Genomic DNA, 26,901 nt, shown 5'->3' with positions numbered 1-26,901 from the left:
TGTGGGTGATTGTCTCCTGTGATGTCTTCGTGTTGTTCGATATATATTCACAAACGGGACTGTTTGGCTGTTGTGATGTCTTCGTGTTGTTTCGATGTATTCACTTTTGGAGCTGTTTGGCTGTTCGTATGTTTCGATGTCCGTTCCTGTTCGTGAGTTTACGTTTGTCTATGTAAGTTTATGTTCAGGTTGCGTCAACGTCGTTTTGTTATTTTGTAAGTTTTGAAAGTGTTTTGTTTTGTTTAGTCTACGTCGTATTTGTAATAAAAATGGCTTATTTCCCTGACTCCGCATTTTGGTCCGAAGATCCTTCTCTCCTCACCTCATCTGAGGATGAGGAGAGCGACAGCTATTACAGAATCACCCACCAAAATACAGAGACCAAGCGGTATGGGAATGCTCGACGGAGCAATAAGGATTTCTGGACTTGGGAGGAGATCTTGGACGGTAGAGGACCCTGGGCGCAAACTGGAGAATATCGCTGCTCTCGTGAGAAGAGTGAGGCAGCCACAGCCCAGGAGCGCTGGTATGAGGAGGCAGCTAGGAGACGTGGATGGAAGCCGGAGAATCAAGCTCGTAACCGGAATTATGAGGGGACTCGTCTTGCACGGAAGCCCGAAAAGCCCGTGAGTAACTCCCAAAAATTTCTTGGGGGGGGACTAAAGGGTAGTGGGCCAAGGGCAGGTAGGAGACCTGCGCCCACTTCCCAGGCTAACCGTGGAGAGCGGGAGTACGGGCAGACACCGTGTTACGCAGTAGAGCGCACGGTGTCTCCTGTACGTGTGCATAGCCCAGTGCGGGTTATTCCACCTCCCCGCACTGGTAGGGCTAGATTGGGCATTGAGCCAGGCCCGGCCCGGCTCAACGCGTCTGGTCTCCAGTGCGTCTCCTCGGGCCGGCATACATGGCACCTGCCTTACGCATGGTTTCCCCGGTTCGCCTACACAGCCCGGTGCGGGTTATTCCACCTCCCCGTACTGGGCGGGCGACCGGGAGCATTCAACCAGGTAAGGTTGGGCAGGCTCAATGCTCAAGAGAGCCAGTACGCCTGCACGGTCCGGTATTTCCGGCGCCACCTCCCCGCCCCAGCCTAGTACCTACAGTGCCTATATTACGCACTAGGCTACCAGTGCATTTCCAGAGCCCTGTTCCTCCTCCACGCACTCTCCCTATAGTGCGTGTATCCAGTTCGGTGCCTCCAGTTCCGGCCCCACGCACTAAGCCACCTGTGCGTCTCCCAAGTCCTGTACACACTGTCACTTCTCCCCGTACTAGTCCTGAGGTGCGTGCCCTCAGCCAGGTGCCACCAGTGCCGGTACCACGCACCAGGTATAGAGTACGCTTTGAGAGTTCAGTGTGCCCTGTCTCTGCTCCACGCACTAGTAGGAAGGTGCTTATCATTAGCCCGGTGCCTCCAGTTCCGGCACCACGCACCAGGTCTACAGTGCGCCGTATCCGGCCAGAGCCATCCGTCTCCCCAGCGCCATCTGAGCCATCCGTCTCCCCAGCGCCATCTGAGCCATCCGTCTCCCCAGCGCCATCTGAGCCATCCGTCTCCCCAGCGCCATCTGAGCCATCCGTCTCCCCAGCGCCATCTGAGCCATCCGTCTCCCCAGCGCCATCTGAGTCATCCGTCTGCCAGGAGCCTGCAAAGCCGCCCGTCTGCCATGAGCCTGCAAAGCCGCCCGTCTGCCATGAGCCTACAGAGCCATCCGCCAGACAGGAGCCGCTAGAGCCGTCAGCCAGACAGGAGCCGCTAGAGCCGCCCGCCAGACAGGATCTGCCAGAGCCGCCAACCAGACAGGATCTGCCAGAGCCGCCAACCAGACAGGATCTGCCAGAGCCGCCAACCAGACAGGATCTGCCAGAGCCGCCAATCAGACAGGATCTGCCAGAGCCGCCAGCGAGCCATGAGCAGCCAGAGCCGTCAGAGAGCCATGAGCAGCCAGAGCCGTCAGAGAGCCATGAGCAGCCAGAGCCGTCAGACTGCCATGAGCGTCGAGAGCCGTCAGCCTGCCATGAGCGTCGAGAGCCGTCAGCCTGCCATGAGCGTAGAGAGCCGTCAGTCTGCCATGAGCGTCGAGAGCCGTCAGCCAGCATGGACCTGCCAGAGCCGTCCAAACAGGACCTGCCAGAGTCCTTCAGCCGGGATCTGCCCCTTGTCCCGGTGTTGCCCCTTGTCCCGGTGCTGCCCCTTGTCCCGGTGCTGCCCCTTGTCCCGGTGCTGCCCCTTGTCCCGGTGCTGCCCCTTGTCCCGGTGCTGCCCCTTGTCCCGGTGCTGCCCCTTGTCCCGGTGCTGCCCCTTGTCCCGGTGCTGCCCCTTATTCCGGTGATGGTCCTTATCCTGGTGCTGCCCCTTGTTTTTGTGCTGCCCCTTGTCCCGGTGCTACCCCTTGTCCCGATGCTGCCCCTTGTTCCGGTGCTAGCTGATTATTTAGGGGAAGGTAATGTTTGGGTGGTCAGTGGTAGGGGTAGACAGAAGAGGGGAGTGACTATGGTGGTATGGGGACAGCGTCCGGAACCGGAACCACCACCGTGGTCAACTGCCCACCCGGACCCTCCCCTGGACTTTGTGCTGGTGCGCCCGGTGTTCGCACCTTGGGGGGGGGGTACTGTAACAGTCCTGACCTATTTATGTTAGTTTTTATGTGTTTATGGTCAGGGCATGTGTTTTGGGTGGGCAGTCTATGTTATCTGTTTCTATGTTGGTTTCGGTTTGCCTGGTATGGCTCTTGATTAGAGGCAGGTGGTTTGCATTTTCCTCTAATCAAGAGTCATATTTAGGTAGGGCATTTCTCACTGTTTGGGTGTGGGTGATTCTGTAATGGGTGTCGCTTTCCTCATCCTCGGACGAGGTGAGGAGAGAAGGATCTTCTGACCAATATGCGGAGTTAGGGAAATATGCCATCTTTATTTATAACGAAAACTGACGACACGAAAACACTTTAACAAACTACAAAATAAGAAAACGACGTACAACGGAACCTGAACATAAACTCACATCAACAAACGTAAACTCACGAACAGGAACGTACATCAAAACGAACGAACAGCCAAACAGCTCCAAAAGTGAATACATCGACATAACGAAGACATCACAGGAGACACAACACTTGACAAAGAACAATCTCTGACAAACACATGAAGGGAAACAGAGGGTTAAATACACAACAGGTAATGAATGGGATTGACAATAGGTGTGTGGGAAGACAAGACAAAACCAATGGAAAATGAAAAATGGATCGATGATGACTAGAAGACCGGTGAAGTCGACCGCCGAACACCGCCCGGACAAGGAGAGGCAACGACTTCGGCAGAAGTCGTGACAACAATCATAATGAATCAGATTACATGGCCCCCAAGCTACATGAATATAAAGAGACATGAGACAAAACAATCATAATGAATCAGATTACATGGCCCCCAGACTAAATGAATATAAAGAGACATGAGACAAAACAATCATAATGAATCAGATTACATGGCCCCCAGGCTACATGAATATAAAGAGACATGAGACAAAACAATCATAATGAATCAGATTACATGGCCCCCAGGCTACATGAATATAAAGAGACATGAAACAAAACAATCATAATGAATCAGATTACATGGCCCCCAGGCTACATGAATACAAAGAGACATGAGACAAAACAATCATAATGAATCAGATTACATGGCCCCCAGGCTACATGAATATAAAGAGACATGAGACAAAACAATCATAATGAATCAGATTACATGGAGAGGGGGACCTGATCCTAGGTCAGCACTCCTCCTCTGAGACACGTCCCAGGAGTCACCAGGCAGTTGCAGTTCTATACCATTTCAACTGGGGGGGGCCAAGCTGGGGCCAGTTGTACTGTGAGAGGGGCCAGTTACATTAGACGTTATTGTTGTCATATCGTTATCTTCACTGCATTGCAGGCATTAGCAGGCAAAATACCATGTTCATAATAATTCAACAATTTATTTGCATTTTTTGGCTAATAACGGATGTAAAAAAATGACGATAGCAAAAATGTGTTATGCTACCCCCCCCCCCCCCCCCCCCCCCTTCCAGAACCACTAGTGTCACCAGGGCCAACAAAGCAAACACTTACTGTTGTAAAGTCTATTTACAGCAAGTGTTTACTACCATCTAGTGGATAATAAAACACATTATTATCAGGGTGGGTAATGAAACAGAAAGTAAAGTTGTTCTCTTGTACTGGATCCATTTTGAGACGACAGAGCAGAAAACACTATATGGAGATTATTGAAAAATAAAGTGAGTATTTCTGAACAATAATATATTCTAAAGTACAGAGTACATGAATTAATACCTGGACTGATATATTACCGGAAACTAATCAGTAGGCCTACATGTTATAATGTAACCTATTTAGATTGTCATCAAAGTAAGCATGTAACTTCCGTTTATTGTTGTTGAAGCATTGTGTTATTATGCAACTATTAATGGCTAAGTTCCATTAATTCAATTGGAAGTTATCAAGTGTGACCATGGTAAAAGTTCTAGCTCAATGGCTGTTCAAATGCATTTTTGTTTTACAAGGCAAGTCCGTTAAGAACAACTTCTTAATTTCAATGACAGCCTAGGAACAGTGGGTTAACTGCCTTGCGCAGGGGCAGAACGACAGACTTTCACCCTGTCAGCTCAGGGATTTGATCTTGCAATCTTTTGGTTGCTAGTCCAACACTCTAACCACTAGGCTACTTGCTGCTACCTGCTGGACAAATGCATTAGATTGATGGTAACAGTCAGTCAGCCTGGCAGATGTTGACAAACCTGTTCAGTTCATAACCATAGAATTAATATTAGACCTGTTCAGTTCATTACCATAGTATTAATATTAGATTCATAGACCTGTTCAGTTCATTACCATAGTATTAATATTAGATTCATAAACCTGTTCAGTTCATTACCATAGTATTAATATTAGATTCATAGACCTGTTCAGTTCATTACCATAGTATTAATATTAGATTCATAGACCTGTTCAGTTCATTACCATAGTATTAATATTAGATTCATAGACCTTTTCAGTTCATTACCATAGTATTAATATTAGATTCATAGACCTGTTCAGTTCATTACCATAGTATTAATATTAGATTCATAGACCTGTTCAGTTCATATCCATAGTATTAATATTAGATTCATAGACCTGTTCAGTTCATTACCATAGTATTAATATTAGATTCATAGACCTGTTCAGTTCATATCCATAGTATTAATATTAGATTCATAGACCTGTTCAGTTCATTACCATGGTATTAATATTAGATTCATAGACCTGTTCAGTTCATTACCATAGTATTAATATTAGATTCATAGACCTGTTCAGTTCATTACCATAGTATTAATATTAGATTCATAGACCTGTTCAGTTCATTACCATAGTATTAATATTAGATTCATAGACCTGTTCAGTTCATATCCATAGTATTAATATTAGATTCATAGACCTGTTCAGTTCATTACCATAGTATTAATATTAGATTCATAGACCTGTTCAGTTCATATCCATAGTATTAATATTAGATTCATAGACCTGTTCAGTTCATTACCATAGTATTAATATTAGATTCATAGACCTGTTCAGTTCATTACCATAGTATTAATATTAGATTCATAGACCTGTTCAGTTCATTACCATAGTATTAATATTAGATTCATAGACCTGTTCAGTTCATTACCATAGTATTAATATTAGATTCATAGACCTGTTCAGTTCATTACCATAGTATTAATATTAGATTCATAGACCTGTTCAGTTCATAACCATAGTATTAATATTAGACCTGTTCAGTTCATAATCATAGTATTAATATTAGATTCATATACCTGTTCAGTTCATTACCATAGTATTAATATTAGATTCATAGACCTGTTCAGTTCATATCCATAGTATTAATATTAGATTCATAGACCTGTTCAGTTCATTACCATAGTATTAATATTAGACCTGTTCAGTTCATATCCATAGTATTAATATTAGATTCATAGACCTGTTCAGTTCATAATCATAGTATTAATATTAGATTCATAGACCTGTTCAGTTCATATCCATAGTATTAATATTAGATTCATAGACCTGTTCAGTTCATTACCATAGTATTAATATTAGATTCATAGACCTGTTCAGTTCATTACCATAGTATTAATATTAGATTCATAGACCTGTTCAGTTCATTACCATAGTATTAATATTAGATTCATAGACCTGTTCAGTTCATATCCATAGTATTAATATTAGATTCATAGACCTGTTCAGTTCATATCCATAGTATTAATATTAGATTCATAGACCTGTTCAGTTCATTACCATAGTATTAATATTAGATTCATAGACCTGTTCAGTTCATATCCATAGTATTAATATTAGATTAATTCATTGAAATTACGACCCCATCCTCAGTAGCCTATTGTAGCAGGCTACTGGGCAACAGAAGCACTTCATACCTCAAAATTGCCTTGCTATTCATGTTAAATAGATTCATCTGTCAATTTGAACTAATGAAGCTGCTAAATCCTCTTGCCCAGAGATGTAAATAAGATGTAGGCCTGTCAGAGAATCATTTTTGGGCTAGTTTTCAGGCCTTGTGGGAGGGTTTTGAGTAGTCATTGGGCTAGAAAAAGTAATTGCATTTCATCACCTGACTGTTTTGATGTGTCTGTTAGTAAATGTTTTATTTCTAAGAGATCATGAATAAAAGAGAACAATTGACATTCAATAATTAGTTGTCACTGTGTTAACCACAACCAACATGCTGGATCTCTGTTTAGGTCTCGTGAAGAGGGCACGACAAAGCCTATTCCCCCTCAGGAAACTGCCTCTAAAATGAGTCTCTCTGGTGAGAGAGAGGAGGGGGGCCCTACCTCTAAAATTAGTCTCTCTCGGGGACATGAAAAGAAAACTAAGAGGTGAGCTGACAATATCGTTTTTTAATCAGAAATTATTGCTTATGGGTATATTCTATATAACTGTTCTAGATTTTAGATGTGTGTGAAAATGTATTTTTTTGCAAAACGCTATATATCCATTGTTTATCAGGAATGTAATGTTGGTATCCTGTATATCTGACTGTGATATGTGGTTGTCTCACCTAGATATCTATATATCCATTGTTTAGCAGGAATGGAAGGTTGGCATCCTGTATATTTGACTGATATGAGGTTGTCTCACCTAGATATCTATATATCCATTGTTTAGCAGGAATGGAATGTTGGTATCCTGTATATCTGACTGTGATATGTGGTTGTCTCACCTAGATATCTATATATCCATTGTTTAGCAGGAAAGGAAGGTTGGCATCCTGTATATTTGACTGATATAAGGTTGTCTCACCTAGATATCTAAAGATGAGTGCACTTACAGATGCCATCTTAATTTTACCCAGTTTCTCACAGCAGGAAAATAACAGCAAATGTGCATTTTTATGTGGATTATAATGAAGGGATAATTTTTGTAGGGGTTGATACAGTTTTCATCAAATCAAGTCTGACGTTTTGAAGTGTATATTACCCACTTTAGAAACCTTTAAAAAAGACTTGTAGTTGTTTAATCATGTTTTATTATCAGTAAAATATAATTTACCAACATTTCTTAAAATATATTTATAGCGTATAAAACTGTTCTTATGTTTCCTCATCTGATCTCAGAGTAGATGAGAGATGTAATGTTTGTCTCTGTTGTGTTGAAGCCCAATCAAGCAGGAGAGACCAGCCTCCCCTGTACCCAGCTGTCTGTCCATGAAGAGTGACCAGTCTATGAAACCTCCTATAAAGTTTAGAGAGGGAGAATTTTCTCCAGAACAAAGGTAAGAAGACCTCATGGGTCATGGTCAGTGAGTTAAACAACACTGTCTCTAGTCATTTCTCCTCTCCCATCTTGTAACGATTGTCTACTTCGTCCTCCTCCTCGGACGAGGAGAGACGAGAAGGATCTGAGGACCAATACGCAGCGAGATAGTTTTCCGACATAATGATATTTATTAAAGTAAAACGAAACACGAAAACACTATAACAGACTACAAAACAAATAAACGATGTAGACAGACCTGAACTAACGAACTTATAACGTGAAGAACGCACGAAACAGGTACAGACTACAAAACAAACGAACGAACGAACTGACAAACAAACCGAAACAGTCCCGTATGGTGCGACAAACACAGACACAGGAGACAACCACCCACAACAATCAATGTGAAAACACCTACCTTAATATGGCTCTCAATCAGAGGAAATGAAAACCACCTGCCTCTAATTGAGAGCCATATCAGGTCACCCTTTAACAAACATAGAAACACATAACATAGACTACCCACCCAAACTCACTCCCTGACCGTCAAACACATACAAAATAACAGAAAACCGGTCAGGAAAGTGACATAACCCCCCCCTCAAGGTGCGTACTCCGAACGCACCACCAAAAGTCTAGGGGAGGGTCTGGGTGGGCGTCTGACCACGGTGGTGGCTCAGGCTCTGGGCGAGGTCCCCACCCCACCATAGTCAATCCCAGCTTACGTCTCCCCCTTAGAATGACCACCCTCATTTTACACCCACTTAATTTAACTGGTAACCTTAAGATAAGGGGCAGCACCGGGACAAGGGGCAGCACCGGGATAAGGTAGCTCAGGACAGAGATATAGCTCAGGACAGAGAGGTAGGTCAGGATAGAGAGGTAACTCAGGATAGAGGGGCAACTCAGGATAGAGGGGCAACTCAGGATAGAGGGGCAACTCAGGATAGATGGGCAACTCAGGATAGAGGGGCAACTTAGGATAGAGGGGCAACTCAGGATAGAGGGGCAACTCAGGATAGAGGGGCAACTCCGGACTGAAGGGCAGCTCCGGACAGAGAGACAGCTCTGGACTGAGGGGCAGTTCTGAATAAATGGCAGCTCTGGGCTGAGGGGCAGCTCATGACTGGCTGACGGAACTGGACGCTCATGGCTAGCTGACGGCTCTGGACGCTCATGGCTAGCTGACGGCTCTGGACGCTCATGGCTAGCTGACGGCTCTGGACGCTCATGGCTGGCTGACGGCTCTGGACGCTCATGGCTGGCTGACGGCTCTGGACGCTCATGGCTGGCTGACGGCTCTGGACGCTCATGGCTGGCTGACGGCTCTGGACGCTCATGGCTCACTGACGGCTCTGGACGCTCATGGCTCACTGACGGCTCTGGACGCTCATGGCTCGCTGATGGCTCTGGACGCTCATGGCTCGCTGACGGCTCTGGCAGATCCTGTCTGGTTGGCGGCTCTGGCAGATCCTGTCTGGTTGGCGGCTCTGGCAGATCCTGTCTGGTTGGCGGCTCTGGCAGATCCTGTCTGGTTGGCGGCTCTGGCAGATCCTGACTGACGAATGGCTCTAGCGGCTCCTGACTGACTAACGGCTCTGACGGCTCGGGACAGACGGGTGGCTCTAATGGCTCGGGACAGACGGATGGCTCAGACGGCACTGGGCAGACGGATGGCTCAGATGGCGCTGGGGAGACGGATGGCTCAGATGGCGCTAGGGAGACGGATGGCTCAGATGGCGCTGGGCAGACGGATGGCTCAGATGGCACTGGGCAGACGGATGGCTCTGGCCGGATGAGGCGCACTGTAGGCCTGGTGCGTGGTGCCGGAACTGGAGGCACCGGGCTAAGGACACGCACCTTCAGGCTAGTGCGGGGAGCAGGGACAGGGCACACTGGACTTTTAAAACGCACTATGGACCTGGTGTGTGGTACCGGCACTGGTGGCACCGGGCTGAGGGCACGCACATCAGGACGAGTACGTGGAGAAGGAACAGTGTGTACAGGGCTCTGGAGACACACAGGTGGCTTAGTGCGTGGTGCCGGAACTGGAGGCACTGGGCTGGAGACACGCACCATAGGGAGAGTGCATGGAGGAGGAACAGGGCTCTTGAAACGCACTGGAAGCCTGGTGCGTGGAGTAGGCACTGGTGGTACTGGGCTGGGGCGGGGAGGTGGCGCCGGAAATACCGGACCGTGCAGGCGTACTAGCTCCCTTGAGCATTGAGCCTGCCCAACCTTACCTGGTTGAATGCTCCCCGTTGCCCGACCAGTGCCGGCAGGTGGAAGAACCCGCACCGGGCTATGTAGGCGAACCGGGGACACCATGCTTAAGGCTGGTGCCATGTAAGCCGGCCCGAGGAGACGTACTGGTTGCCAGATATGTAGGGCCGGCTTCATGACATCTGGCTCAATACTCAATCTAGCCCTACCAGTGCGGGGAGGTGGAATAACCTGCACCGGGCTATGAACACGTACAGGAGACACCGTGCGCTCTACTGCGTAACACGGTGTCTGCCCGTACTCCCGCTCTCCACGGTTAGCCTGGGAAGTGGGCTTAGGTCTCCTACCTGCCCTTGGCCCACTACCTCTAACCCTCCCCCCAAGAAATTTTTTGGGTTTCTTCGGGGGCTTCCAGCCACGTCTCCTTGCTGCCTCCTCATACCACCGCTCCTGGGCTCTCGCTGCTTCCATCTCCTCCCGAGAGCGGCGATTCTCTCCTGTCTGAGCCCAGGGTCCTTTTCCAGCCAATATTTCCTCCCATGTCCACGAGTCCGGATTACTTGGTCGCTGCTCGTAGTCACACTGCTTGGTCCCGGTGGTTCGGTGGGTGGTTCTGTAACGATTGTCTACTTGAGGACCAATACGCAGCGAGATAGTTTTCCGACATAATGATATTTATTAAAGTAAAACGAAACACGAAAACACTATAACAGACTACAAAACAAATAAACGATGTAGACAGACCTGAACTAACGAACTTAAATATAACGTGAAGAACGCACGAAACAGGTACAGACTACAAAACAAACAAACGAACGAACTGACAAACAAACCGAAACAGTCCCGTATGGTGCGACAAACACAGACACAGGAGACAACCACCCACAACAATCAATGTGAAAACACCTACCTTAATATGGCTCTCAATCAGAGGAAATGAAAACCACCTGCCTCTAATTGAGAGTCATATCAGGTCACCCTTTAACAAGCATAGAAACACATAACATAGACTACCCACCCAAACTCACACCCTGACCGTCAAACACATACAAAATAACAGAAAACCGGTCAGGAACGTGACACATCGTCTCATGTATTTTCCTTTTTCCTTGTTCATAGTCCTAAAACAATATTAAACAAACACAACATTCCCTCCCTGTGTGTGTGTGTGTGTGTGTGTGTGTGTGTGTGTGTGTGTGTGTGTGTGTGTGTGTGTGTGTGTGTGTGTGTGTGTGTGTGTGTGTGTGTGTGTGTGTGTGTGTGTGTGTGTGTGTGTGTGTGTGTGTGTGTGTGCACTCCCTGGATGAGGAGATGTAATCTCTCGTCACTTTTACCCCTACCTACATGTACTGTACATATTACCTCAATTATAGTCTCATTATTACCTCAACTACCTGGTACCCCTGCACATTGACTCCGTGCTGGTACTCCTTATAGCCTCATTATTACCTCAACTACCTGGTACCCCTGCACATTGACTCAGTACTGGTACTCCTTATAGCCTCATTATTACCTCAACTACCTGGTACCCTGCACATTGACTCAGTACTGGTACTCCTTATAGTCTCATTATTACCTCAACTACCTGGTACCCCTGCACATTGACTCAGTACTGGTACTCCTTATAGCCTCATTATTACCTCAACTACCTGGTACCCCTGCACATTGACTGGTACTCCTTATAGTATTCGGCACATGTGAGAAATACAATTTGATTTGATTTGAAGCTCATTGGCAGAAACCAACGGTCGTCTTGTGCTGACCAGCTCGTGTTCGGGTGTAGAAGCACGGTGTCTAGGAAAAGAGAGGAACCAGACTCTGAGGGGTGACCAGTCCTCTTCTGGCTGTACTGGGTAGAGTGTAACCAGGCTCTGAGGGGTGACCAGTCCTCTTCTGGTTGCACTGGGTAGAGAGGAACCAGACTCTGAGGGGTGACCAGTCCTCTTCTGGCTGTTCTGGTCAGCACCTCAGGAGTAAATGTCAGGTTGCTTTTCATAGTCGAGCATTCAGAGGACGAGGGAGAGAGGGACAGAGGGAGAGAGGGCCAGAGGGAGAGAGGGCCAGAGGGAGGGAGGGAGAGAGGGGGGGAGGGAGAGAGAGAGGGAGGGAGAGAGAGGGGGAGGGAGGGAGGGAGGGAGGGAGGGAGGGAGGGAGGGAGGGAGGGAGGGAGGGAGGGAGGGAGGGAGGGAGGGAGGGAGGGAGGGAGAGGGTTGAAACTACAGTTTTGGGACAAGGTATCACGTCTGGTGAACAGGTCAGAGTTCCATATCCTCAGTCAGACCAGTAGAAACTGGACCAGCAGCACTACAAGGTATCACGTCTGGTGGAGCATGTATCAATACTGATAGGATGGAAAGAAAGGGAGCACTGCTCTCAGATCAGTTTTCTACATTCAAATCTTTCCTTAACATTATAATTATTTCACAATACTGATGAAGGATCAGCTTCCAGACAATAAAAGTAATTACTGCAACCACACAATAAAAATTACAACCCTGTTTGTGGCCATAAACAACTCTTTGTTATGGTTCTATAACAACCCTTTGTTATGGTTCTATAAACAACCCTTTGTTATGGTTCTATAAATAACCCTTTGTTATGGTTCTATAACCAACCCTTTGTTATGGTTCTATAAACAACCCTTTGTTATGGTTCTATAACAACCCTTTGTTATGGTTCTATAAACAACCCTTTGTTATGGTTCTATAAACAACCCTGTGTTATGGTTCTATAAACAACCCTTTGTTATGGTTCTATAAACAAACCTTTGTTATGGTTCTATAAACAACCCTTTGTTATGGTTCTATAAACAACCCGTTGTTATGGTTCTATAAACAACCCTTTGTTATGGTTCTATAACCTGTTGGGGATGGGGGCGCTGTTTAGACTACTTATGCTAATTTGGCAAATTTTTTAAACGGCTTCCCACAAAATCCTTGATCGTACAATATGCATATTATTATTATTATTGGATAGAAAACAGTCTATAGTTTCTATAGGAGTTGAAATTTTGTCTCTAAGTGGAACAGAGCCCATTCTACAGCAATTTCCCTGACATGGAGTCAGATTTGAGAAATGTTGGCCACTGTTCTGAAGTCATTTAAAAGGGCACTGTCGTTGCTATGACTATACGGACACTTCTTACGTCTTCCCCTGGATGCCTTTACGTGATGACAATTCCAACGGGGTCGATTGCGCGTTCACAGGCCCTACAAATGAAAAAACCCTGAAGCTAGTCATTCTTTGGGAGCTGCGTCATGAGCCAAGAGGACACCGGCGCGCACCTGTTCCAAGCGTTAGTTTAGCCTGTTATATTTCTCCGGTCATCTTTTCACTCGTTATAGGAGTTAAAAACATCATAAGGTAGTTAATTTAAAGCGTTTTATAGCAATTTATATCCGTTTAGTGCGATTTTGGGACATTTATTTTTGCAACGATGTGAAAAGTTGGGCACGCTTTTCAGTTCATCCCGAACGCAGTTGACATTTCCACATGGCAAGAGGACAGCTTTCCACCAAAAGACGATTTCTCCCAAGAAAGGATCCTTTGCCCAAGATACTGATGGAAGAACAGCTCAAGGTAGGACATTTTTATTATGATAAATCGTGTTTCTGTCGAAACATTTTAGTGGCTTAGGACGCCATGTTTTTTGACGTAGCTTCGCTTGGCGCAAACTGTATTGAAAAGTAAGGATAATTTAAAAAATGTAATAACGCAATTGTATTAAGAATTAAATTGTCTATCAATCCCTGTCCACCCTGTATTTTTTAGTCACGTTTATGAGTATTTATGTATAAGAGTAGATCACTGTCTAAGTGGCGCAAGGACATTTTCTGACCAACTGAGCTACATTTCACATTGTCTAACCATGATTTTGGGGGCTAAATATAAACATTTTCGATCAAACTGTATATGCATGTTGTAATGTGATGTTACAGGAGTGTCATCGGAAGAATTCTGAGAAGGTTAGTGAAAAAATTAATATCTTTTGGCGATGTTGACTTTTATCGCTCACTTTGGCTAGAATCAATGCTGGGCTGCTAATTGCTATGTGCTAAGCTAATATAACGATTTATTGTGTTTTCGCTGTAAGACACTTAGAAAATCTGAAATATTGTCTGTATTCACAGGATCTGTGTCTTTCGATTCGTGTATGCTGTGTATTTTTACGAAATGTTTGATGATTAGTAGTTAGGTAAACACGTTGCTCATTGTAATTATTCTAGTCCATTTGTGATGGTGGGTGCAATTGTAAACTATGCCATCTACCTGAAATATGCACTTTTTTCTAACAAAACCTATCCCATACCATAAATATGTTATCAGACTGTCATCTAATGAGTTTTTTTGTTGGTTAGGGGCTATAAATATCTTAGTTTAGCCGAATTGGTGATGGCTACTGGTGTTGGTGGACAAATAAAAGATGGTGGATTATGCTAATGTGTTTTTAGGTAATAGATGTACATCTTTACATATTGTGTCTTCCCTGTAAAACATTTTAAAAATCGGAAATGTTGACTGGATTCACAAGATCTGTGTCTTTCATTAGCTGTATTGGACTTTAATGTGTGAAAGTTAAATATTTTAAAAAAATATTTTTTTTGAATTTCGCGGCACTGGTTTTTCAGTGGGGGGGGGGGGGGATGTGCCGCTAGCGCCACGCTGATCCTATAAACAACCCTTTGTTATGGTTCTATAACAACCCTTTGTTATGGTTCTATAAACAACCCTTTGTTATGGTTCTATAAACAACCCTGTGTTATGGTTCTATAAACAACCCTTTGTTATGGTTCTATAAACAAACCTTTGTTATGGTTCTATAAACAACCCTTTGTTATGGTTCTATAAACAACCCGTTGTTATGGTTCTATAAACAACCCTTTGTTATGGTTCTATAAACAACCCTTTGTTATGGTTCTATAAACAACCCTTTGTTATGGTTCTATAAACAAACCTTTGTTATGGTTCTATAAACAACCCTTTGTTATGGTTCTATAAACAACCCGTTGTTATGGTTCTATAAACAACCCTTTGTTATGGTTCTATAATCAACCCTTTGTTATGGTTCTATAAACAACCCTTTGTTATGGTTCTATAAACAACCCTTTGTTATGGTTCTATAAACAAACCTTTGTTATGGTTCTATAAACAACCCTTTGTTATGGTTCTATAAACAACCCGTTGTTATGGTTCTATAAACAACCCTTTGTTATGGTTCTATAATCAACCCTTTGTTATGGTTCTATAAACAACCCTTTGTTATGGTTCTATAAACAACCCTTTGTTATGGTTCTTTAAGAGAACATGGTTGTTCCAATCTGAAAATTGGACAAACTGTTAAATACACGGACAGAGAAAGTGGTATTCCACATACAGCAACCGTCATTGGACGAGCAGGAAAAGCAAAACACAAGAACTGGTCCAACTTGCAGTACTCTGAACCAGCTACACTTTCTGGTACAACAGGGTCAGCTGACCTGCCACTTGTAGATAATATCAGAATTGAACCAATGGAAAATTGAGAAGAACAGCATGACATTCAAAATGATGATGTACTTGAAACAAAGGACGTGTCATTTGACTCAGCTAAGCTAGATGAGCTCAGTAACTGGAGGAAAAATGGAGTGTTTGAGGAAGTCAAAGACATTGGCCAAAAGTGCGTCTCAACAAGGTGGGTGTGTACCCTTAAAGAATCCTTAACTGGAATAGTGCCCAAAGCACGTCTAGTGGCTAGAGGTTTTGAGGAGCTGGCTGCTAAAGAACTCCCAAAAGACTCACCGACATGCGCCTCAAAGTCACTCAGATTGCTGATGTTAGTGATCTGCCAGAAAAAAATGACACTTAATTCCATAGACATCAAATCTGGATTTTTGCAGGGAACAGAGTATACTCTTCCCAACTGTCTGTCTATGAACAGAGTATACTGTTCCCAGCTGTCAATGTACAGAGTATACTGTTCCCAGCTGTCTGTCTATGAACAGAGTATACTATTCCCAGCTGCCTGTCTATGAACATAGTATACTGTTCCCAGGTGTCTGTCTATGAACAGAGTATACTCTTCCCAGCTGTCTGTCTATGAACAGAGTATACTGTTCCCAGCTGTCTGTCTATCAACAGAGTATACTGTTCCCAGCTGTCTGTCTATGAACAGAGTATACTGTTCCCAGGTGTCTGTCTATGTACAGAGTATACTGTTCCCAGCTGTCTATGTACAGAGTATACTGTTCCCAGCTGTCTATGTACAGAGTATACTGTTCCCAGCTGTCTGTCTATGAACAGAGTATACTATTCCCAGCTGTCTGTGAACAGTCTACTGTTCCCAGCTGTCTGTCTATGAACAGAGTATACTGTTCCCAGCTGTCTGTCTATGAACAGAGTATACTGTTCCCAGCTGTCTGTCTATGTACAGAGTATACTGTTCCCAGCTGTCTGTCTATGAACAGAGTATACTATTCCCAGCTGTCTGTGAACAGTCTACTGTTCCCAGCTGTCTGTCTATGAACAGAGTATACTGTTCCCAGGTGTCTGTCTATGAACAGAGTATACTGTTCCCAGCTGTCTGTCTATGAACAGAGTATACTGTTCCCAGCTGTCTGTCTATGAACAGAGTATACTGTTCCCAGCTGTCTGTCTATGAACAGAGTATACTGTTCCCAGCTGTCTGTCTATGAACAGAGTATACTGTTCCCAGCTGTCTGTCTATCAACAGATTATACTGTTCCCAGCTGCCTGTCTATGAACAGAGTATACTGTTCCCAGCTGTCTATGAACAGAGTATACTGTTCCCAGCTGTCTGTCTATGAACAGAGAATACTGTTCCCAGCTGTCTGTCTATGAACAGAGTATACTGTTCCCAGCTGCCTGTCTATGAACAGAGTATACTGTTCCCAACTGTCGGTCTATGAACAGAGTATACTGTTCCCAGCTGCCTGTCTATGAACAGAGTAAACTGTTCCCAGCTGTCTTTCTATGAAAAGAGTATACTGTTCCCATCTGTCTATGAACAGAGTATACTGTTCCCAGCTGTCTGTCTATGAACAGAGTATACTGTTCCCAGCTGTCTGTCTATGAACAGAGTATACTGTTCCCATCTGTCTATGAACAGAGTATACTGTTCCCAGCTGTCTGTGTATGAACAGAGTATACTTTCCCAGCTGTCTATGAACAGAGTATACTGTTCCCAGTTGTCTGTCTATGAACAGAGTATACTGTTCCTAGCTGTCTGTCTATGAACAGAGTATACTGTTCCCAGCTGTCAATGTACAGAGTATACTGTTCCCAACTGTCTATGAACAGAGTATACTGTTCCCAGCTGTCTATGTACAGAGTATACTGTTCCCAGCTGTCTGTCTATGAACAGAGTATACTTTTCCCAGCTGTCTATGAACAGATTATACTGTTCCCATCTGTCTATGAACAGAGAATACTGTTCCCAGCTGTCTGTCTACGAACAGAGTATATACTGTTCCCAAATGTCTGTCTATGAACAGAGTATACTGTTCCCAGGTGTCTGTCTATGAACAGAGTATACTGTTCCCAGGTGTCTGTCTATGAACAGAGTATACTGTTCCCAGCTGTCTGTCTATGAACAGAGTATACTGTTCCCAGGTGTCTGTCTATGAACAGAGTATACTGTTCCCAGCTGTCTGTCTATGAACAGAGTATACTGTTCCCAGCTGTCTATGAACAGAGTATACTGTTCCCAGGTGTCTGTCTATGAACAGAGTATACTGTTCCCAGCTGTCTGTCTATGAACAGATTATACTGTTACCAGCTGTCTGTCTATGAACAGAGTATACTGTTCCCAGCTGTCTTTCTATCAACAGAGTATACTGTTCCCAGCTGTCTTTCTATCAACAGAGTATACTGTTCCCAGCTGTCTATGAACAGATTATACTGTTCCCATCTGTCTATGAACAGAGAATACTGTTCCCAGCTGTCTGTCTATGAACAGAGTATACTGTTCCCAGGTGTCTGTCTATGAACAGAGTATACTGTTCCCAGGTGTCTGTCTATGAACAGAGTATACTGTTCCCAGCTGTCTGTCTATGAACAGAGTATACTGTTCCCAGCTGTCTATGAACAGAGTATACTGTTCCCAGGTGTCTGTCTATCAACAGAGTATACTGTTCCCAAATGTCTGTCTATGAACAGAGTATACTGTTCCCAGGTGTCTGTCTATGAACAGAGTATACTGTTCCCAGGTGTCTGTCTATGAACAGAGTATACTGTTCCCAGCTGTCTGTCTATGAACAGAGTATACTGTTCCCAGCTGTCTATGAACAGAGTATACTGTTCCCAGGTGTCTGTCTATGAACAGAGTATACTGTTCCCAGCTGTCTGTCTATGAACAGATTATACTGTTACCAGCTGTCTGTCTATGAACAGAGTATACTGTTCCCAGCTGTCTTTCTATCAACAGAGTATACTGTTCCCAGCTGTCTTTCTATCAACAGAGTATACTGTTCCCAGCTGTCTGTCTATGAACAGAGTATACTGTTCCCAAATGTCTATGAACAGAGTCTACTGTTCCCAGCTGTCTGTGAACAGTGTTAAGTTCATGTTTTAAGTATCCCTATATTTCTGTTATTATGGGGCTATCACTCAGTCAAGAGTGCGCATGCGCAGGAAGTCTTGTCGTTGTTGGACCTAGCCTGGAGTGTAATGGCTACCTTGTAGTGTGTTCATATAGTAGAGTAAACTTTGTTAAACTGGAACCTTGTCCTTGTGTCATTTCGAGGTAACATTGGTAGGAGAGGATGGTTTCTAACTACAACGTGCCACCTCGCTTCGAGGAGAAGAGGTCGTACGAAAGTTGGAAAAATGAACTGGGAATCTGGACACGCGTTACTAATCTGGACGCGAAAAAGCAAGCACTTGCGGTGGTATTATCGCTGGAGGGAAGAGCGAGAGATACAGCACTGGAAATATCCCTGGAGGATTTGAACAAGGATGACGGTATGGGAACTTTGATCACAGCACTGGATTCTGTATTTCTCAAAGAAGAGAAAGACCGTGCCTACGAGGCATATTCAAACTTTGACAGTGTTACGGAGAGATATTTCGGTTGCAATGGCGGACTACATCATTGATTTCGAACAGAGGTACAATAGAATGCGCAAGTACGACATGGTTCTCCCAGATGCAGTGTTAGGGTTCAAGCTGCTAGACACTGCTTGTCTAGATGGTCGGGAGAAACAGTTGGCTTTGACTGCTTGTACTGTGCTGACTTTTGCATCTATGAAGTCGGCACTAAAAAGAATATTTGGTGAGAAGACGCCTGTCGCGCCAATAACAGATGGAATGCAAGTGAGTGACGCAGCATATTACACCGAGCAGCACAGAAAAGGCGCCAACAAGTCACGTTCTCAAGACAACCAGAAGAGGGCGCCATTTCCCGGCACAAATCCACTGGACACATATGGAAGGAGATCGAAATGTGCTATTTGTCAAAGCACTTACCATTGGGTTAAAGACTGTCCTCATAAAAATGAACAAGTTAAACTAAAAGAGGAACATGTAAACACAGAGATAGAGCAGTGTAGCATTACACTGTTTTCAAATGAATCTGCTTCTGATACTGAGATTTTTATAGTTGAATCCTTAGGATCTGCTGTGATTGATACTGAGATGTTTATAGTTGAATCCTTAGGATCTGCTGAGATTGATACTGCATGTACACGGACAGTGTGTGGTGCAAAATGGCTTGATAGCTATGTCAGTGAACTAAATATGAAAGAAGTACAAAATATGATTGACACACCAAGCAACAGAGCTTTCAAATTTGGAGACGGGAGAATTGTCCATTCTACCAAGAGAGTTAAGATACCAACAAAAATTGGTCAGACTAAGTGTCACATTGAAACAGAGGTGGTCCCTACAGATATCCCCTTACTATTAAGCAAAGCTTCCCTCAAGAAGGCAGGGGCTGTACTAGACATAAAAAATGACAAGGCAGTGATGTTTAAACAACCAGTGACTCTTGAACTTACTACCTCAGGCCACTATTGTGTAAACATTTTAGACAAAGACATCACACAGAGTCCATGCAAAAATGAGATTCTGACTGACACAGAGAACATGAACACAAAAGAAAAACAAAGGTATTGTTAAAGCTTTACAAACAGTTTGGACATGATACAGTTGACAGACTTCAGAAGTTACTCAGCAGTTCAGGGAATAATGATGATGAGAAGTACGAAACTGGAAACAAAGTGTACTACAAACGAGTTGACTGTCAAGAGTGGAAAGGACCGGGAGTAGTCATTGGTCAAGATGGTGTGGTGATATTTGTGAGGCACGGAGGCATGATTGTCAGGGTGCATCACTCAAGATTGCGGAAAGTAAATGATCAACAAGATAGAGGGGCTGTTGCTGAGAATCAGTCTCCTAATGAAAATGACAAAAAGTACACAGTAACAGACACAAACCTACCAGATGTCGCATATAATGATATGGACACTGAAACTGACACAGGAAATGGAGCAGAGACCTTCAACCATGCCACAGGTAATACTGTTGAGCATTCAAATGAGGAAAACATTCAACAGCCACATGTGTTAAGAGAACATGGTTGTTCCAATCTGAAAATTGGACAAACTGTTAAATACACGGACAGAGAAAGTGGTATTCCACATACAGCAACCGTCATTGGACGAGCAGGAAAAGCAAAACACAAGAACTGGTCCAACTTGCAGTACTCTGAACCAGCTACACTTTCTGGTACAACAGGGTCAGCTGACCTGCCACTTGTAGATAATATCAGAATTGAACCAATGGAAAATTGAGAAGAACAGCATGACATTCAAAATGATGATGTACTTGAAACAAAGGACGTGTCATTTGACTCAGCTAAGCTAGATGAGCTCAGTAACTGGAGGAAAAATGGAGTGTTTGAGGAAGTCAAAGACATTGGCCAAAAGTGCGTCTCAACAAGGTGGGTGTGTACCCTTAAAGAATCCTTAACTGGAATAGTGCCCAAAGCACGTCTAGTGGCTAGAGGTTTTGAGGAGCTGGCTGCTAAAGAACTCCCAAAAGACTCACCGACATGCGCCTCAAAGTCACTCAGATTGCTGATGTTAGTGATCTGCCAGAAAAAATGACACTTAATTCCATAGACATCAAATCTGGATTTTTGCAGGGAACAGAGTATACTCTTCCCAACTGTCTGTCTATGAACAGAGTATACTGTTCCCAGCTGTCAATGTACAGAGTATACTGTTCCCAGCTGCCTGTCTATGAACAGAGTATACTGTTCCCAGCTGTCTGTCTATGAACAGAGTATACTGTTCCCAGCTGCCTGTCTATGAACAGAGTATACTGTTCCCAGCTGTCTGTCTATGAACAGAGTATACTGTTCCCAGGTGTCTGTCTATGAACAGAGTATACTGTTCCCAGGTGTCTGTCTATGAACAGAGTATACTGTTCCCAGCTGTCTGTCTATGAACAGAGTATACTGTTCCCAGGTGTCTGTCTATGAACAGAGTATACTGTTCCCAGCTGTCTATGAACAGAGTATACTGTTCCCAGCTGCCTGTCTATGAACAGAGTATACTGTTCCCAGCTGTCTGTCTATGAACAGAGTATACTGTTCCCAGCTGTCTGTCTATGAACAGAGTATACTGTTCCCAGCTGTCTGTCTATCAACAGAGTATACTGTTCCCAGCTGTCTGTCTATGAACAGAGTATACTGTTCCCAGGTGTCTGTCTATGTACAGAGTATACTGTTCCCAGCTGTCTATGTACAGAGTATACTGTTCCCAGCTGTCTATGTACAGAGTATACTGTTCCCAGCTGTCTGTCTATGAACAGAGTATACTATTCCCAGCTGTCTGTCTATGAACAGAGTATACTGTTCCCAGCTGTCTGTCTATCAACAGAGTATACTGTTCCCAGCTGTCTGTCTATGAACAGAGTATACTGTTCCCAGGTGTCTGTCTATGTACAGAGTATACTGTTCCCAGCTGTCTATGTACAGAGTATACTGTTCCCAGCTGTCTATGTACAGAGTATACTGTTCCCAGCTGTCTGTCTATGAACAGAGTATACTATTCCCAGCTGTCTGTCTATGAACAGAGTATACTGTTCCCAGCTGTCTGTCTATCAACAGAGTATACTGTTCCCAGCTGTCTGTCTATGAACAGAGTATACTGTTCCCAGCTGTCTGTCTATGAACAGAGTATACTGTTCCCAGCTGTCTGTCTATGTACAGAGTATACTGTTCCCAGCTGTCTGTCTATGAACAGAGTATACTATTCCCAGCTGTCTGTGAACAGTCTACTGTTCCCATCTGTCTGTCTATGAACAGAGTATACTGTTCCCAGCTGTCTGTCTATGAACAGAGTATACTGTTCCCAACTGTCTGTCTATGAACAGAGTATACTGTTCCCAGCTGTCTGTCTATGAACAGAGTATACTGTTCCCAGCTGTCTGTCTATGAACAGAGTATACTGTTCCCAGCTGTCTATGAACAGAGTATACTGTTCCCAGCTGTCTGTCTATGAACAGAGTATACTGTTCCCAGCTGTCTGTCTATGAACAGAGTATACTGTTCCCAGCTGTCTGTATGAACAGAGTATACTGTTACCAGCTGTCTATGAACAGAGTATACTGTTCCCAGCTGTCTATGAACAGAGTTTACTGTTCCCAGCTGTCTGTCTATGAACAGAGTATACTGTTCCCAGCTGTCTGTCTATCAACAGAGTATACTCTTCCCAACTGTCGGTCTATGAACAGAGTACACTGTTCCCAGCTGTCTGTCTATCAACAGAGTATACTGTTCCCAGCTGTCTGTCTATGAACAGAGTATACTGTTCCCAGCTGTCTGTCTATCAACAGAGTATACTGTTCCCAGCTGCCTGTCTATGAACAGAGTATACTGTTCCCAGCTGTCTGTCTATCAACAGATTATACTGTTCCCAGCTGTCTGTCTATGAACAGAGTATACTGTTCCCAGCTGCCTGTCTATGAACAGAGTATACTGTTCCCAGCTGCCTGTCTATGAACAGAGTATACTGTTCCCAGCTGCCTGTCTATGAACAGAGTATACTGTTCCCAGCTGTCTGTCTATGAACAGAGTATACTGTTCCCAGCTGTCTGTCTATGAACAGAGTATACTGTTCCCAGCTGTCTGTCTATGAACAGAGTATACTGTTCCCATCTGTCTATGAACAGAGTATACTGTTCCCAACTGTCGGTCTATGAACAGAGTATACTGTTCCCAGCTGCCTGTCTATGAACAGAGTATACTGTTCCCAGCTGTCTTTCTATGAACAGAGTATACTGTTCCCATCTGTCTATGAACAGAGTATACTGTTCCCAGCTGTCTGTCTATGAACAGAGTATACTGTTCCCAGCTGCCTGTCTATGAACAGAGTACACTGTTCCCAGCTGTCTGTCTATCAACAGAGTATACTGTTCCCAGCTGTCTGTCTATGAACAGAGTATACTGTTCCCAGCTGCCTGTCTATGAACAGAGTACACTGTTCCCAGCTGTCTGTCTATCAACAGAGTATACTGTTCCCAGCTGTCTGTCTATGAACAGAGTATACTGTTCCCAGCTGTCTGTCTATCAACAGAGTATACTCTTCCCAACTGTCGGTCTATGAACAGAGTATACTGTTCCCAGCTGCCTGTCTATGAACAGAGTATACTGTTCCCAGCTGTCTGTCTATGAACAGAGTATACTGTTCCCAGCTGTCTGTCTATGAACAGAGTATACTGTTCCCAGCTGTCTGTCTATGAACAGAGTATACTGTTCCCAGCTGTCTGTCTATCAACAGATTATACTGTTCCCAGCTGCCTGTCTATGAACAGAGTATACTGTTCCCAACTGTCGGTCTATGAACAGAGTATACTGTTCCCAGCTGCCTGTCTATGAACAGAGTATACTGTTCCCAGCTGTCTTTCTATGAACAGAGTATACTGTTCCCATCTGTCTATGAACAGAGTATACTGTTCCCAGCTGTCTGTCTATGAACAGAGTATACTGTTCCCAGCTGTCTGTCTATGAACAGAGTATACTGTTCCCATCTGTCTATGAACAGAGTATACTGTTCCCAGCTGTCTGTCTATGAACAGAGTATACTTTTCCCAGCTGTCTATGAACAGAGTATACTGTTCCCAGGTGTCTGTCTATGAACAGAGTATACTGTTCCTAGCTGTCTGTCTATGAACAGAGTATACTGTTCCCAGCTGTCAATGTACAGAGTAAACTGTTCCCAACTGTCTGTCTATGAACAGAGTATACTGTTCCCAGCTGTCTATGAACAGAGTCTACTGTTCCCAGCTGTCTATGAACAGAGTATACTGTTACCCAGCTGTCTGTCTATGAACAGAGTATACTGTTCCCTGCTGTCTGTCTATGAACAGAGTATACTGTTACCAGCTGTCTGTCTATGAACAGAGTATACTGTTCCCTGCTGTCTGTCTATGAACAGAGTATACTTTTCCCAGCTGTCTATGAACAGAGTATACTGTTCCCAGGTGTCTGTCTATGAACAGAGTATACTGTTCCTAGCTGTCTGTCTATGAACAGAGTATACTGTTCCCAGCTGTCAATGTACAGAGTAAACTGTTCCCAACTGTCTGTCTATGAACAGAGTATACTGTTCCCAGCTGTCTATGAACAGAGTCTACTGTTCCCAGCTGTCTATGAACAGAGTATACTGTTACCCAGCTGTCTGTCTATGAACAGAGTATACTGTTCCCTGCTGTCTGTCTATGAACAGAGTATACTGTTACCAGCTGTCTGTCTATGAACAGAGTATACTGTTCCCTGCTGTCTGTCTATGAACAGAGTATACTGTTCCCAGCTGTCTGTCTATGAACGGGGGTATACTGTTCCCAGCTGTCTTTCTACGAACAGAGTATACTGTTCCTAGGTGTCTGTCTATGAACAAAGTTTACTGTTCCCAGCTGTCAATGTACAGAGTATACTGTTCCCAGCTGTCTGTCTATGAACAGAGTATACTGTTCCCAGGTGTCTGTCTATGAACAGAGTATACTGTTCCCAGCTGTCTGTCTATGAACAGAGTATACTGTTCCCAGCTGTCTGTCTATGAACAGAGTATACTGTTCCCAGCTGTCTGTCTATGAACAGAGTATACTGTTCCCATCTGTCTGTCTATGAACAGAGTATACTGTTCCCAGCTGTCTGTCTATGAACAGAGTATACTGTTCCCAGCTGTCTTTCTACGAACAAAGTATACTGTTCCCATCTGTCTGTCTATGAACAGAGTATACTGTTCCCAGCTTTCTGTCTATGAACAGAGTATTATGTTCCCAGCTGTCTGTCTATGAACAGAGTATACTGTTCCCAGCTGTCTGTCTATGAACAGAGTATACTGTTCCCAGCTGTCTTTCTACGAACAGAGTATACTGTTCCCAGGTGTCCGTCTATGAACAGAGTATACTGTTCCCAGGTGTCTGTCTATGAACAGAGTATACTGTTCCCAGCTGTCTGTCTATGAACAGAGTATACTGTTCCCAGCTGTCTATGAACAGAGTATACTGTTCCCAGGTGTCCGTCTATGAACAGAGTATACTGTTCCCAGGTGTCTGTCTATGAACAGAGTATACTGTTCCCAGGTGTCCGTCTATGAACATAGTATACTGTTCCCAGGTGTCCGTCTATGAACAGATTATACTGTTCCCAGCTGTCTGTCTATGAACAGAGTATACTGTTCCCAGCTGCCTGTCTATGAACAGAGTATACTGTTCCCAGCTGCCTGTCTATGAACAGAGTATACTGTTCCCAGCTGCCTGTCTATGAACAGAGTATACTGTTCCCAGCTGTCTGTCTATGAACAGAGTATACTGTTCCCAGCTGTCTGTCTATGAACAGAGTATACTGTTCCCAGCTGTCTGTCTATGAACAGAGTATACTGTTCCCATCTGTCTATGAACAGAGTATACTGTTCCCAACTGTCGGTCTATGAACAGAGTATACTGTTCCCAGCTGCCTGTCTATGAACAGAGTATACTGTTCCCAGCTGTCTTTCTATGAACAGAGTATACTGTTCCCATCTGTCTATGAACAGAGTATACTGTTCCCAGCTGTCTGTCTATGAACAGAGTATACTGTTCCCAGCTGCCTGTCTATGAACAGAGTACACTGTTCCCAGCTGTCTGTCTATCAACAGAGTATACTGTTCCCAGCTGTCTGTCTATGAACAGAGTATACTGTTCCCAGCTGCCTGTCTATGAACAGAGTACACTGTTCCCAGCTGTCTGTCTATCAACAGAGTATACTGTTCCCAGCTGTCTGTCTATGAACAGAGTATACTGTTCCCAGCTGTCTGTCTATCAACAGAGTATACTCTTCCCAACTGTCGGTCTATGAACAGAGTATACTGTTCCCAGCTGCCTGTCTATGAACAGAGTATACTGTTCCCAGCTGTCTGTCTATGAACAGAGTATACTGTTCCCAGCTGTCTGTCTATGAACAGAGTATACTGTTCCCAGCTGTCTGTCTATGAACAGAGTATACTGTTCCCAGCTGTCTGTCTATCAACAGATTATACTGTTCCCAGCTGCCTGTCTATGAACAGAGTATACTGTTCCCAACTGTCGGTCTATGAACAGAGTATACTGTTCCCAGCTGCCTGTCTATGAACAGAGTATACTGTTCCCAGCTGTCTTTCTATGAACAGAGTATACTGTTCCCATCTGTCTATGAACAGAGTATACTGTTCCCAGCTGTCTGTCTATGAACAGAGTATACTGTTCCCAGCTGTCTGTCTATGAACAGAGTATACTGTTCCCATCTGTCTATGAACAGAGTATACTGTTCCCAGCTGTCTGTCTATGAACAGAGTATACTTTTCCCAGCTGTCTATGAACAGAGTATACTGTTCCCAGGTGTCTGTCT

The 26,901-nt window shown here is 44.2% G+C and overlaps 1 long non-coding RNA gene across 1 annotated transcript; it reads left to right on the top strand.

The window, feature by feature from the left end:
- Nucleotides 1–4,192: 4,192 nt before the first annotated feature.
- LOC129835978 (uncharacterized) lies at nucleotides 4,193–8,606 on the top strand. Its single transcript, XR_008756587.1, has 3 exons — nucleotides 4,193–4,270; nucleotides 6,791–6,928; nucleotides 7,708–8,606. It is a non-coding gene; the product is annotated as an uncharacterized LOC129835978 (long non-coding RNA).
- Nucleotides 8,607–26,901: the final 18,295 nt, after the last annotated feature.

This window comes from Salvelinus fontinalis, chromosome 37 (assembly GCF_029448725.1).
Source record: "Salvelinus fontinalis isolate EN_2023a chromosome 37, ASM2944872v1, whole genome shotgun sequence".
NCBI lineage: Eukaryota > Metazoa > Chordata > Actinopteri > Salmoniformes > Salmonidae > Salvelinus > Salvelinus fontinalis.
This window is presented reverse-complemented; position numbering and strand designations above follow the sequence as displayed.